General features: G+C 32.9%; 1 protein-coding gene across 8 annotated transcripts in view; it reads left to right on the top strand.

Moving 5' to 3' along the window:
* Nucleotides 1–1,850: 1,850 nt before the first annotated feature.
* Nucleotides 1,851–15,073, top strand: part of LOC131806823 (putative uncharacterized protein DDB_G0277255) — a 153,895-nt gene continuing 140,672 nt past the window's right edge. For 5 of the 8 annotated variants that reach the window (XM_059131556.1, XM_059131563.1, XM_059131562.1 and 2 more), the window contains exon 1: nucleotides 1,851–2,618. The gene's annotated coding sequence lies outside the window, so the exon portion shown is untranslated. The remainder of the gene's footprint in view (nucleotides 2,619–15,073) is intronic. The other 3 variants (XM_059131558.1, XM_059131557.1, XM_059131555.1) reach the window with 1 other exon arrangement.

Below are 15,073 nucleotides of genomic sequence, written 5' to 3'. Positions count from 1 at the left end.
TTATGGAGTTTGTGAGAATAGATTGAATGGGTTTTTTTCATATTAAACCGAATATTGCCATTTGGAGAAGCTCCGATATATATATCCGGCTATATATATATTGCTCCAATAAATATTTTTTAATATAATCCTTATCGAAGTCAGATCATGTTATTTGGTTAACAGTTGGTATGATCTACTTCACATAAATTCCTAATATAAACTTTTTATTGCGGGAGCTCTACTAAATACGCATAGTGGTGTGGGGTATCGGCCCCGCCCGAGTATTGGCCTTTCCTTACTGGTTTTAATATACTATTCTTTTTTTGGTAGCATATAGTAAAATGTGACGAAAATATTATTGTTCTATATAAATTCGCATGAAGTACTGCTTTTATAGGACTGCAATATCTTCAACAGAATTGTATGTATTTTGAGTTCTCATATTCATCATTCAGAACTCTTGGTAAAAAAATTATATTTAGTAATATGAATCTCATTGCAATTATTTTTCTACAAATATCTGGATACTTTTTTATATCTGGATTCAAAAATTCTACTATTTTCATACTTTAAGATAGGTTTCCTTTGATTTGCTTTTGTAATTTTGAAGGTTGTAAATGCTTCGGCACGTCCCAACACAACAATATTTTTTATACCCTACACCACAAGGTGGTAAGGGTATTATGTCTTTGTGCATTTGTTTGTAACAGGCAAAGGGAAACGAGATAGACCCATAGTTCCTATTGATGATCTGCATATAATCACTTTCTGACAGACAGTCCGTCTGTCCATGTATTCTTGTGAACAAAATGCAGGTCGCATTTATTATCCGATTGAGATGAAATTTTCCAAACAACATTTGTTTGGCCCAAGGACGAACCCTTTTGAAATTGGAGATAATCGGTAAAAATTTAGATATAGCTCCCATATATATCTTCGTCCGATTTGCCTTTTATTGTGCACCAAACGTGTAATATCAGCCCGAATAGTATAGAATTTTGCACATACAACCAAATTAGGCCTGAAAATAAGTATGCCAAATTTGATCGAAATCGGTTCAGATATAGCTCCCATATACATTGTTAACAATTTGTTATATTTATTACCCACAGCCGTAATATGCACTCCGTAACAACGATATTCAGGGAAATATATCACATACAGCTCAGAAATACCTTTGCTAAATTTTATCGAGATCGGTTCAGATTTGGATATAGCTCCCATATATAACTTCGTCCGATTTACTTTTTATTGTGATCCAAACGTCTAATAATTGCCCAAATGGGATGGAATTTGGCACTTACAACCGAATTGAGTCTAGAAGGTAGTACGCCAAATTTGGTGAAGATAGGTTCAGATATATCTATAGCTCCCATATATATTGTTCATCCGATTTGTTGTATTTGTTACCCACAGCAGTAATATGCACTCCGTAACAACGATATTCAGGGAAATATATCAAATACAGCTCAGAAGTATCTTTGCCGAATTTTAATTTTGAACCAAATGGGCAATACAAGTCCGAATTTAAAAGATACAAATGCTTCGGCATATTTAGTCCTTTGAATTTTAAATTATAATTATAATCATAGGGTGTATGATTGAATTCTCCCATAAAAATTTTAATTGTTATGTGGAGCTCAACTAAATTAGCAAAGTGGTGTAGGGTATCATAAAATCGGCCCCGCCTGACTTTAGGACTTTCTTTACTGGTTTCTTATTGCTTTTTAACTAAAAATATGAGAGAAACTGAACTAAAAGTAAACAATACCCAAGTAGCTAATGGTTGCTCTCGGTTACTTTTTAAACGCCAATGGAATCACTTAATTGTATTTATAACCTTGGTGACAACAACACAACAGCAACGATCAGTGCCACCGTCATTGGAGAAGTGAATTGTCGACAGCTAACTACGCTCTCAACAGCGTAGATAAGCGGCAAACAGAGGGCTAACATAACAAATCAAAATATCAAATAGTTGAAAACGGTACGTACTCGCAACTGGTGGAAGAGCCACGGAAATATTTGTCAATCGCTTTAAATAACTACCAAACTACTCTCAAGTTAACTATAGTCGCTCAACCATAGCGGGAAACTTAAATCAATTCACACTCAAAACAACTTATGTTTTTGGTAATACAACAAATCTGTTCTCAATTATTTTCCAACAAGAACGTGAGCGTTTTTTTTTTTTTCAATACGGAATGTTTATTTAAAGAATGTTGACGAAATTAAATACTTCATGTAACTGAAAACAATTCATCCCCCCAGCCGAATAAGAAAAAAATGAAAACAAAGCGCTGCCACCAGCAAGAAATAGCAAAAAATAAAGCAAAATAATAATTAAACAAAAATAATTATAAAGAAAAGTGAATATAATAACAAAGTAATTCACGGCAAAGTACGTCTAAGTACCGGTGTGAATAATTCATAATACCAAGCCAGAGACTAGCGGGTGCTTGTTTTTGTAGTTTTTTTTTTTTTAATTATTTTTCCAATTTAACAAAAGCCTGTGTAAAAGGGCATTTAATGCGAGACGAACAAACTGGGTGACTACGTCACATCGGTATCTTGCCAATTATGCAAATATTTTTCAACTGCCGCTGATTAGATAAAAGTGAGGAGAAAATTCAAAGGTATGAAACGACGAAGTGATATCATTTGATAATGAATTGTGGATATTTTCAAATAAAGTGGAAAGGTTTTTGTGAAATTTCGATGATCATAGACCTAGGTAAATAAGTGAATAAATAAATACATATAAAGTAAATAAATAAATACTTATATACAGGGTGAGACAAAAAAAAAACTGCAACAAAGTCAAACGCCATAATATTTAATATTTTTTTTAAATTTTATTGAATGAAAGCCAAAAATGTCGGAAATAGCATAAAATTTGAGAATATGTTTAGATTAGTTCGAATTGGTCACCTTTGGCACGAATTATGGTCTTCATACGGCCAATGAAACCGTCCCACGCTGCCCGAATGTTGCTCTGCGTTATTTTAGCCCATTCCCGGCGAAGCGCTTGCTTGAGGTGATCGACACTTTAGTATTTTTTAGGGCCAACCTTGTTTTCCAAAATACTCCAGACACAATAGTCCAACGAATTGGTATCCGGAGATTTTTGTAGCCATTGTGCGCAGGAAATGAAGCGAGGAACCTTATTTTGAAAACATGAGTGCGATGGCGCTGAGTCCTGTTGGAATGTCCAAGGTCTGCGGCCAAAATGTTTACGTGCCCAAGGCACCCTCCAGAATATTTTCGTGATAATATTCGGCATTTATTCTGATGCCACGATCGATTAATACGAGCGGAGAGCGTCCATCGGCTGTTATGACGGGCCACACCATCACCATGGCCGGTGCTTGAGTTCTGGTGGCCAACCGAAGGTGCACATTTTCATCTGACCTCTTTGGCAAGTAAACACGATCATTTTGTTTGTTTGCAAACTACTGGACAACGAATGTTTTCTCATCGCAGAAAACCAAATTCGGCAGTTCACCACTTTCGGCCAAGCGAAGCAACTCTTTAGCACTTTTGAGTCTTTTTTCTTTCTGTTGCGGTGTAATTTCTTGCACTTTTTGGAATTTCGATGGCTTCACCCCGAGCCCATTTTTCAATATTTGCCGAATGGAATATTGCGATAAATTCAGCTCACGAGCCATTTTTGGGCCACTGCGACTCGGGTTTCGATAATTTCGCTTCATTACTTTTCGAAGCATTTCTGCTGATGTTTCTGTTTTCCTTCGTCCACTTCCTTGACGTCGGGCTACGCTACCAGTATCACGTTAACGAGCGACAAAAGATTTATTCACATTTAAATGCTGGAGTGCCACTTGTGGTTTTCCAGCCAAATATAAAGGAATCACACTATCACGCTTGAATAACTTTTTTTCTGAAAAATTCTCACCAAAATGCTTTTGTACGCTTGTAAACAATATATTGAGCTGTCACTGGAGTAATTTTAACAGCTGTCGGACGAGTGGCTTAGGAATGACAGCAATCTGAAGTTGGTTGCAGTTTTTTAATTTAACCCTGTAACAGTTAAAAAAGCGGCTAAGTCTGGCTGGGCCGAACTTTTATTACCCTTGACCAAAAGGAAAAGCTTGCAAAATTAAAAAAAAAAAACAGTTCGCTGAAAATATGCCGCAAAAATTATTGAAACACCGAAGATGGGGTGGTACAGTTATATGGATAAAACTATACGAAAAGGTGGAGCTGTATAACCAATTATGTACCAGAGAAGGCGGTGCCTATTACGAACTTTAAATACGAATTTTAAAATTCTGATACAATACAGAAAATATGTGTGAACATACAGGGGAGGTATGTTGAAACCAAAACGTACGTTGACACCACTATTGCGGAATATATTTTTATAGCTCTCTAACGAACTAGTTCGATTAAAAAATGCATTTATTGAAGAGATTTATTGAAACAACATACATTTTTTTTAACAACATAAAACTTATTTTTATACGATCTACCTTGAAAAGGATGGTATATTAACTTTGTCATTCCGTTTATATCATCCCTAAATATTCATCGTAGACCCCATAAAGTATATATATTCATAATCAGCATAAAATTCGAAGCCGTCTGTTCTTCATTTGCTTTCATTGTGTAGTAGATATAGGGATCTTTCTAGATATGCAGAAACTTTATCGTTTATCATTGTTGTAAGGTATCAAATGATCGAACCCAACCGACTATAGCATTTGCATACTTGTTTCATATGACTTTACAACTTTGCTGGATCCAAAGAAAATCGGACATTGGTCCCCACCTTCAGAGAGTAATCATTCAAATCAACATACTTTAAGTTCTATGTCCGCTGGACGGGATGAACTTTATATTAAGTAGAAAATGCTGGCTACTTTGTATATTGTGCACCATATAGAATGTATGATACAAAAGAACACTATTTCTTAATTTCAAGTTATAAGTTGAACAACAAATCTCGAAATACTCGCCTCACATGGGATAAATTCATTTACATAGGATAAATTCATATATACATACACAAAAACGTACTTTTCTGCCTAACAAATTTATAAATATGGGTACATAAGTGCATTGGGCTTTGTAGTTGTCACAGTGATCATAACACCGAAATTCACAATTCTAGTTTTGTTTTCTTCACTATATACCAAATGTAGTACTATTTAGTATTATTCGTACACAGTACAGATTTTTATACCCTCCACAATACATAGTATGGAGTGTATATTAAATTCGTCATTCCGTTTGTAACTCATCGATATAATAATTATAAACCAAACAAAGAATATATATATTCTTGATCAGCGTAAAATTCTAATAATTTTAACCCTGTCCGTCCAAAAGCAATTAAGATAGAATGTTAAATTTTGCACAGATCAGTCTTTTGTCTGCAGGTATTTAGTTCGAAGATGGGCTATATCGGCCCACGATATCGTATAGCCCCCATATAACGGTACCCCGAGAGTCGGAATTTTGATGATTGTAGCCAAATTTTTCAATAGCATTTCCTGAATTCTACTGAAGGAGTTCTTTGTGAGTACTTTACCCCCTGATCGAAAATTCTCCATATAGGTCTATGATACCCCTTAACGGCACATAACATTCACCGGAGCAGCCAATGACAAAAAATTATAAAAATCGAATGATGGAGGTTTTAAAAAGTTCGACTCGGACGAACTTAGCTGCTCTTTTACCTACTAAATTTTATGTTTACAGTTAACCTAATACCCAAATTCATAACTCCTATGCCAAATGTTGTGCCATTTAGTACTTTTGTTAACATCTTTGTTAACACTTCCCAGATCAGCGCCTTTCTATACTAAATTTGAACATTACACCTTTATCCATTCACCCAATACCACATTGTACCAAATTTAATACCATAGAGTGAAGTACTTACATCTAGTACACAATTTCAAAATCATCTCATTATACCACACTTTATTCTCATACAAAACATTAAGTTTTTTCCTCCTTCCCTTCAGATAATACCAAATGAGACTAAATGGAGTGCATTTTAGTGATACCTAAAATACACATATTTTTGGTGATTCCAAAAGCCCTTTGGTATGTCAATCCTACATAATATCAAAGACCCTCATTTCAGATTTCAAACACCATCCGTTCATCCGAAACCACATGTAGGAAATTTTTTTATTTGTTGTACTTTTTAGCACATAAATTCCCAAAACAACCTCAGAATCTCAACCTTAACTTATCGTGAGTTAAGGTTGAGGTTTTATTACTTTTTAGTACACTTAGAGTTCGAATTTCCACCAACCCAGCCATATCCCGAAATATTTCGATATTTTTCATCCAAAAATAACTTGTTACGTTTCGCCTCTTTTGAGTCTATTTTCTTTCTGTTGCGGTGTATGTTCTTGCACTTTTTGGAATTTCAATTGCTTTACCCCGAGCTTATTTTCCAATATTTGCCGAATGGAATATTGCGATATGTTTACTCTCGAGCAGTTTTATACCTTCCACCATAGTATGGAGGGTATATGAAGTTTGTCACTCCGTTTGTAACACTTCGAAATATACATTGTAGACCCCACAAAGTATATATATATATATATATATATATATATATATATATATATATATATATATATATATATATATATATATATATATATATATATACATTTATATATATATATATATATATATATATATTTATTTATATATATATATATATATATATATATATACATATATATATATATATATATATATATATATATATATATATATATATATATATATATATATATATATATATATATACTAGCTGAAGCCGGTGCGCTTCGCTACCCCTTTTGATTTTATATGCATTCAAAATTTTATTCACGAATATATGTTGGATAAAGAAAAACAAATTTAAAAATTAAAAAAAAAAAGCACTAATACACGAAGGGTTTGTCCTTTGGATTTATTTATTTCATAGCAAATACCAAGCGTGCAGGAAACTGCAATTTTTTTAAGTAGAGTGGTTTTTCTATTGCAATTAGTGAATTCGAGATAGCAATAAGCGTATTTCAAATAAATTGTTGTGTTGTTTTTTAGTGTTAGCCTAAGGCGTTGTTGGTCAATGGTTCCTATTAAAATCATATCCCAATCTGATCCGATTTAAATATAATTTTAAAAAAATTACTTTTACACCAAACTCCGCCACACCTTTCATAATTCATTGAAATTGGTGCGTCAAATATGTGAAATCGGCCGATAATATATATATGGGAGCTATATCCAAATCTTAACTAATTTCCAATTAATTTATCACATTTATTATAATAACCAAATTCCACCACACATTCTGAATTTCATTGGAATCGGTCATATATATCGTGTTTGGTGCATAATATGTATGAAATCGGCCGAAATATATATGTTAGCTATATCCAAACCTCAACTGATTTCAATATAATTTGGCAATTTTTGCTGGTGCCAGATTTTGTCTCTCTCGCTTTGGGTGCATCAAATATGTGAAATCGGCTGAGTATATATTTGGGAGCTATAATCACATCTGAGCGTATTTGAATATAATTTGTGAAATTTATTTTTGTACCAAATTTAGCCACTCATGCCGAATTTCGTTGGAATCGGAAATACGTATCGTGTTTTGTGCATCAAATATGTGAAATCGGCGGAAAATGGGAGCTATATCCAAATCTGAACCGATTTTAATATAATTTGACTAATTTATTTTCTAATCAAAATCCCGTTACATTTTCCAAATTTCTTTGGAATCGAACATACATATCGTGTATGGTGCATGAAATACATGAAATCGGTCGAAAATATATATGAGAGCTATATCCAAATCTGAACCGATTTTAGTATAATTTAACAAATGTATATTTGTCCTAATTTCCGCTACACATTCCAAATTTCATTGAAATTAGAGATACATAGCGTGTTTGGTGCATCAAATACATGAAATCGGTCGAAAATATATATGGGAGCTATATCCAAATCTGAACCGATTTCAATTTAATTTGACAAATTCATTTTGGCTCCCAATTTCGTTACTTATTTTAAATTTCATTACAATTGGAAATACATGTCGTGTTTGGTCCACCAAATACATGGAATCGGCCGAAAATGTCTCCCATATACATTATATATCCAAATCTGAACCGATTTCAATATAATTTGGGAAATCAATTTTTTAGATAAAATCTATCACACGTTTCAAATTTCATTGAAATTGGGGATACATAGCGTGTTTGGTGCATCAAATGCTTGAAATCGGCCGAAAATATATATGGGAGCTATATCCAAATCTGAACCGATTTCAATATAATTTGACAAATTTATTTTCGGATTAAATCCCGTCACACATTCCAAATTTCATTGGAATCGAACATTCATATTGTGTTTGAGGCATCAAATGAACGAAATCGGTCGAAAATATATATGGGAGCTATATCCAAATCTGAACCGATTACAATATAATTTGGCAAACTTATTTTTGTTCCAAATTCCGTTACGTATTCCAAATTTGGAGACTGTATCTTCAACCAATCAATAGATATGTGCATATAAAATCTAAATTTTTGGGAGGTACCTCCGATTCTGGTGCTATATCTCCAGTTCCAAGTGGAAATTCAAAAATGTATATAGCCTATGTTACTTTCAGGCGATGTTGCCGTATATATGGAAATTTTCAGGAAAATCTATTCAGCGGTTTTCGAGTCCATAAATTACAAACAAACAAACATACAAACATTTTCCTCTTTTATAGATATATATATATATATATATATATATATATATATATATATATATATATATATATATATATATATATATATATATATATATATAAAAGAGGAAAATGTTTGTATGTTTGTTTGGTTGTTTGTTTGTTTGTTTGTTTGTTTGTAATTTATGGACTCGAAAACCGCTGAATAGATTTTCCTGAAAATGTCCATATATACGGCAACATCGCCTGAAAGTAACATAGGCTATATACATTTTTGAATTTCCACTTGGAACTGGAGATATAGCACCAGAATCGGAGGTACCTCCCAAAAATTTAGATTTTATATGCACATATCTATTGATTGGTTGAAGATACAGTCTCTAAATTTGGAATACGTAACGGAATTTGGAACAAAAATAAGTTTGCCAAATTATATTGTAATCGGTTCAGATTTGAATATAGCTCCCATATATATTTTCGACCGATTTCGTTCATTTGATGCCTCAAACACAATATGAATGTTCGATTCCAATGAAATTTGGAATGTGTGACGGGATTTAATCCGAAAATAAATTTGTCAAATTATATTGAAATCGGTTCAGATTTGGATATAGCTCCCATATATATTTTCGGCCGATTTCAAGCATTTGATGCTCCAAACACGCTATGTATCCCCAATTTCAATGAAATTTGAAACGTGTGATAGATTTTATCTAAAAAATTGATTTCCCAAATTATATTGAAATCGGTTCAGATTTGGATATAGCTCCCATATACATTTTCGGCCGATTTCATGTATTTGGTGGACCAAACACGACATGTATTTCCAATTGTAATTAAATTTAAAATAAGTAACGGAATTGGGAACCAAAATGAGTTTGTCAAACTAAATTGAAATCGGTTCAGATTTGGATATAGCTCCCATATATATTTTCGACCGATGTCATGTATTTGATGCACCAAACACGCTATGTATCTCTAATTTCAATGAAATTTGGAATGTGTAGCGGAAATTAAAACAAATATACATTTGTCAAATTATATTAAAATCGGTTCAGATTTGGATATAGCTCCCATATATATTTTCGACCGATTTCATGTATTTCATGCACCAAACACGCTATGTATCTCTAATTTCAATGAAATTTGGAATGTGTAGCGGAAATTAAAACAAATATACATTTGTCAAATTATATGAAAATCGGTTCAGATTTGGATATAGCTCTCATATATATATTCGACCGATTTCATGTATTTTATGCACGATATGTATGTTCGATTCCAAAGAAATTTGGAATATGTAACGGGATTTTGATTAGAAAATAAATTAGTCAAATTATATTAAAATCGGTTCAGATTTGGATATAGCTCCCATATATATTTTCCGCCGATTTCACATATTTGATGCACCAAACACGATACGTATTTCCGATTCCAATGAAATTCGGCATGAGTGGCTAAATTTGGTACAAAAATAAATTTGACAAATTATATTCAAATACGCTCAGATTTGATTATAGCTCCCATATATATACTCAGCCGATTTCACATATTTGATGCACCCAAAGCGAGAGAGACAAAATCTGGCACCAGAAAAAATTGCCAAATTATATTGAAATCACCACACATGATATATATGACCGATACCAATGAAGTTCAGAATGTGTGGCGGAATTTGGTTACAATAATAAATGTATGTGTAAAATTAGTTAAGATTTGGATATAGCTCCCATATATATATATTATCGGCCGACTTCACATATTTGACGCACCAATTTCAATGAAATATGAAAGGTGTGGCGGAATTTGGTGTAAAAGTAATTTTTTAAAATTATATTTAAATCGGATCAGATTGGGATATGATTTTAATAAGAACCATTGACCCACAACGCCTTAGGCTAACACTAAAAAACAACACAACAATTGATTTGAAATACACTTATTACGGCGAAGTATGTTGCTATCTCGAATTCACTAATTGCAATAGAAATGCCACTCAACTTCAAAAGATTGCAGTTTACTGCACGCTTGGTATTTGCTATGAAATAAATAAATCCGAAGGACAAACATTTCGTGTATGTATGTCATGTTACTGCTTTTCTAATGGTTTTGGTTATTTACGCTTGAAGTCGTGCAATAATTTTTTTTTAATTTTTAAATTTGTTTTTTTTTAACCAACATATACTCGTAAATAAAAATTTGAATGCGTATAAAATCAAAAGGGGTAGCGAAGCGCACCGGGTACAGCTAGTATATATATATATATATATATATATACACTTAAGTCTGTTTTTACACGGTCTTTTTGTACACGGTTTTGATATAACACGGTTTGAAATTTGAATATTTTTAATTTTTTTTACACTATTTTATTCCATTTAGCTCGATTTGAAATTTTGTGTACTTATTTTTTTTTTGTCAAATTTAATTTTTGCGAAGTATGTTCATATCACAAAAAAGTATTTATGAAAGAAAAAATCTGAAACCATCGATAGTATCAATGGTTTGCGAACACTAGCTTAAAGATTTAAGTGAATTCCCCTTTAGCGCGTACAAACATTTTTTACTGGTCAAAGCAAATGTGAATAGCACAAGCATTATATATTTGATTTAATAAAATAGATATGAATTCTTGTTCTTAAAAATTCTTGTTTTTCACTAATTTTAATAGGTTTTATATATATATATATATATATATATATATATATATATATATATATATATATATATATATATATATGTCGATTTAGCAATGTCCGTCTGTCTGTCCGTCTATCCGTCTGTCCGTAGATTGATAAAGTTTTACCCAAATGTATATAATGACTGCAGGGCTTTTGTTATTGAAAATGAGCCATTTGGTCCACGTTTTGGTATAGCCCCCATAAAACAGTACCTCCCGATATTCGGTATTTTGTTCATTTTAGCGACATTATTCACCGGAATTGTTTCCAATTTGGTATTTGACGTTCATATTGGATACTACAGCCTAAGAGAGAAAATTGTCTGTGCAGGTCCATGTCGTATAGCCCCCATTTAAAGGTATCTCACGATATTCGGTATTTTGATGATTTTAGCTACATTATTCATATATTTTTTAAGTTTCGCATTTGAATATTGCAATGGCTTATTACAAAAGTTACCTATGCAGGTCCATGTCGTCGTATAGACCCTAAAATAAGAGCTACTTTCGGTATTTTTAAGATTTTAACAGAACTTTTAACGGATTTTAATGTTTTAGAGAATTGCCAAGTTCGTTCCAAATGGTGGAGGGTATTCAAAGTTCGGCCTGGCCTAACTTACAGCTTTTTACTTGTTCCATTTTAATAATTAACCACATATTTTCTTTCAATTCATCCACATGCTGCATACATTTTGCATTACATATTGAGGTTTCCAATGAAATAATGCACAAATTGGGGTAAGACGTAAGTTTTAAATTTTCTAAATTTTGGATATTTCATTCGATGCTCTCTCTGTCTCTCTTTCCCACAATTTAATAGCAAATCAAAGCAGAACAAATTCAATATTGACTTAAAGATTTTCGACACATTTCCCATTTGAATATTTGGAGATTGTGGGTTTCTCTATCATTTATTCATCAATCGAATAGGTGGCACACCGTATCTATGAGTATTGCATTATTGCAATTCCATTTATTAAATTGTATTTCAATGGCAACACAACCGGAAGCAAATATGCATTCTCTCGACAATTTCATGTACATCATGAATATCATATTTGTGTCAATCAACTCAGAGCTGTACAATTGTTTGAGTAGATGCATGTATTGAATTACCTAAAGTTTGAAATTAACAAAAAAAAAAAAAAAATTGTGAAATAAAATACATATAAGAGCTTAATAAATTGTGATTAAACCACATGGTTTCGAATAAGTTTGTTTATTCAATTAAAGTATTCATTCATTTGGGGGAGGGGCTTTGTGCTCAGTAAAACTACATCTACAGTTCATCTATTTTAAATTTGTAGATAAATATTTTAACTCTCACGCTTCCGTTATTAGAACGACTGATTGAATAGTAAACAAATATATGTCATTTTGGATGAAGTCTTCAATGCTAATAACCAATTGCATTCTACCATAACTCTAACGTCACGAAAATATTTACCAAATAACTAAAATTTCGATGAGCAGAGTATATGATATCCGAACTAAAAATATTGGAAATTTGCGTAAAGTAAATCATACTGACCGGAAACTTTTTAAAAAGCATATTGCAGCTATAGTGCGGTATAAATTTGAAAGGGAATGGATCTTATATAACTAAAATATAAAATCGGACGTATGTTCGAACAGATTCTAATCAAATTTCATTAACATGGTAGGTAGAATTAAGTGGTATGTCCAATGATCTATTATTTTACACATTTGGTGCACAATAAACTAGAAATCGGCCGAAAATATATGTGGCAGCTATATCAAAATCTGAGCCGATTACAATCAATTTCAATTGGGTAAAACAAATGAAAATCGGACGTTATATGCCTACTGGTCGATTATAAAAAATCCATGACATGCCTTTCTGACACACATGCACAAAATCGAAAAATGTTCTATGCAGGTCACCAAAAGGACCTATAGGTTTATCTTGTTTCCTTTTTATACCCTCAGGCATATGGCTAAAGAGGGTATACAGGGTGAGATGAAAACTGCAACAATGTCAAACCCCATAATTTTTTTTTTTTAAATTTTATTGAGTGAAAGCGAAAAATATATGGAAATAGCATCAAATTTTAGAATAAGTTTAGATTTCTTTGTATTGGTCACTTTTGGCACGAATTATGGCCTTATGGCCAGACACAATAGTCCAACGGCTTGGTATTCGGAGATTTTGGTGGCCATTGTGCACTGGAAGTGAAGCGAGGAACCTCATTTTGTAACATTCTTAGGTGGCGCGATGCAGCCCACATTATTTGATCCAACAATTTGTAATGTGTCTAGAACATTGAATATCTATGTCCATGTTTTCCTATAGCGCACATACAACGGCACACGCCGATATTCGGTATTTTGACCATCCTAGTCACATTTACCAACGAAATTTTTTCATGTTTGGTATTTAAGAAGATTTTAGTAGATAACAATCCTTGAAATATAAAATTGTCCATATAGGTTCCCGTTTTGGTATGGCCTCCTCACCCACTGTATGGTGTTTTGAAAAGTTTAACTGCTTTATCCAAACGGTCTTACTGGTATTTGTAGTTTAAAGTGGAACACGTTTTAATCCAGATATTCTTATATAAAGATGTTTTCTTTACCCAATGGTGGAGTGTATTAAAAGTTCGGCCCGACCGAACTTAATGTTTTTTACTTGTTCCCTATTTTGCAGACCGTTTTAAAGTTACAAATCGAAAATATAGCTTATTTTACGCAGGTATTGAAATGAATAAACATTTTTTTAACTCCATTAACACAACAGGGGGCGTAATTATAGACAACTTTCCCGAAATCGTGATGGGTTGTACCTTCGGTGGCAGGACATTGTCTATATTTCCTAGCCTCAATATAACGATACGTCCACATATTTAGTATTTAACGATAACGGAAGTATTTCTAATATGTTGTTTGATGTAGGCAATAGATACCAACGACTGCACAGTGGGCCCACATGTATGGGCAGGTGTGTCAAAAATGTTTCTATAAAAAATCAGATCGATTAGATTTTTTAAGAGTGACCTCATAATGAGTAAGAAATAATGTAATCATAAATTTGTGAAGTTTTATCCACCTTTGGACAAAGTGCCCATATAACGGTACCTCTGATTTAAAGAAATTTTAAGATTTTAGGTTAATTTTTAAATGAAATTGCCTGAAATTTTACATCTGGAGGGTTGCAATTGATTTTTTTGAAATTTAACACTCTTGTTTGAGATAGGGTAACAAATTGATGTGACAAAAAATAGTGAACATGGAACATGTTTTTGTATAGCTCCCATTGAACTCCACAGCCGATTTGACGGATTTTTCCAGTTTTTGCCAAACATTTTTATACAGTCTTTTATATCATGATTCTTAATTCAATACATACCTCGTGAGCTGAACATATCGCAATATTCCATTCGGCAAATATTCAAAAATGAGCTCGGAGTAAAATCACTGAAATTCCAAAAAGTGCCAGAACTTACACCGCAACAGAAAGAAAATTGACTTGCTTGTTGCTTCACTTGGCCGAATGTGGTGAACTGTCGAATTTGGGTTTCTCCGATGAGAAAACATTTGTTGTCCAGCAGATTGTCAACAAACAAAATTATCGTGTTTCCTTGCCAAAGAGGTCAGCTGAAAATGTGCACCTTCGGTTGGCCACCAGAACTCAAACACCGGCCATGGTGATGGTGTGGGCCACCATAATAGCCGAT

This window comes from Musca domestica, unplaced genomic scaffold, assembly GCF_030504385.1.
Source record: "Musca domestica strain aabys unplaced genomic scaffold, Musca_domestica.polishedcontigs.V.1.1 9, whole genome shotgun sequence".
Lineage (NCBI taxonomy): Eukaryota > Metazoa > Arthropoda > Insecta > Diptera > Muscidae > Musca > Musca domestica.
Note: the sequence above shows the minus strand (reverse complement) of the source record. Positions and strands in the feature narration are given on the sequence as shown.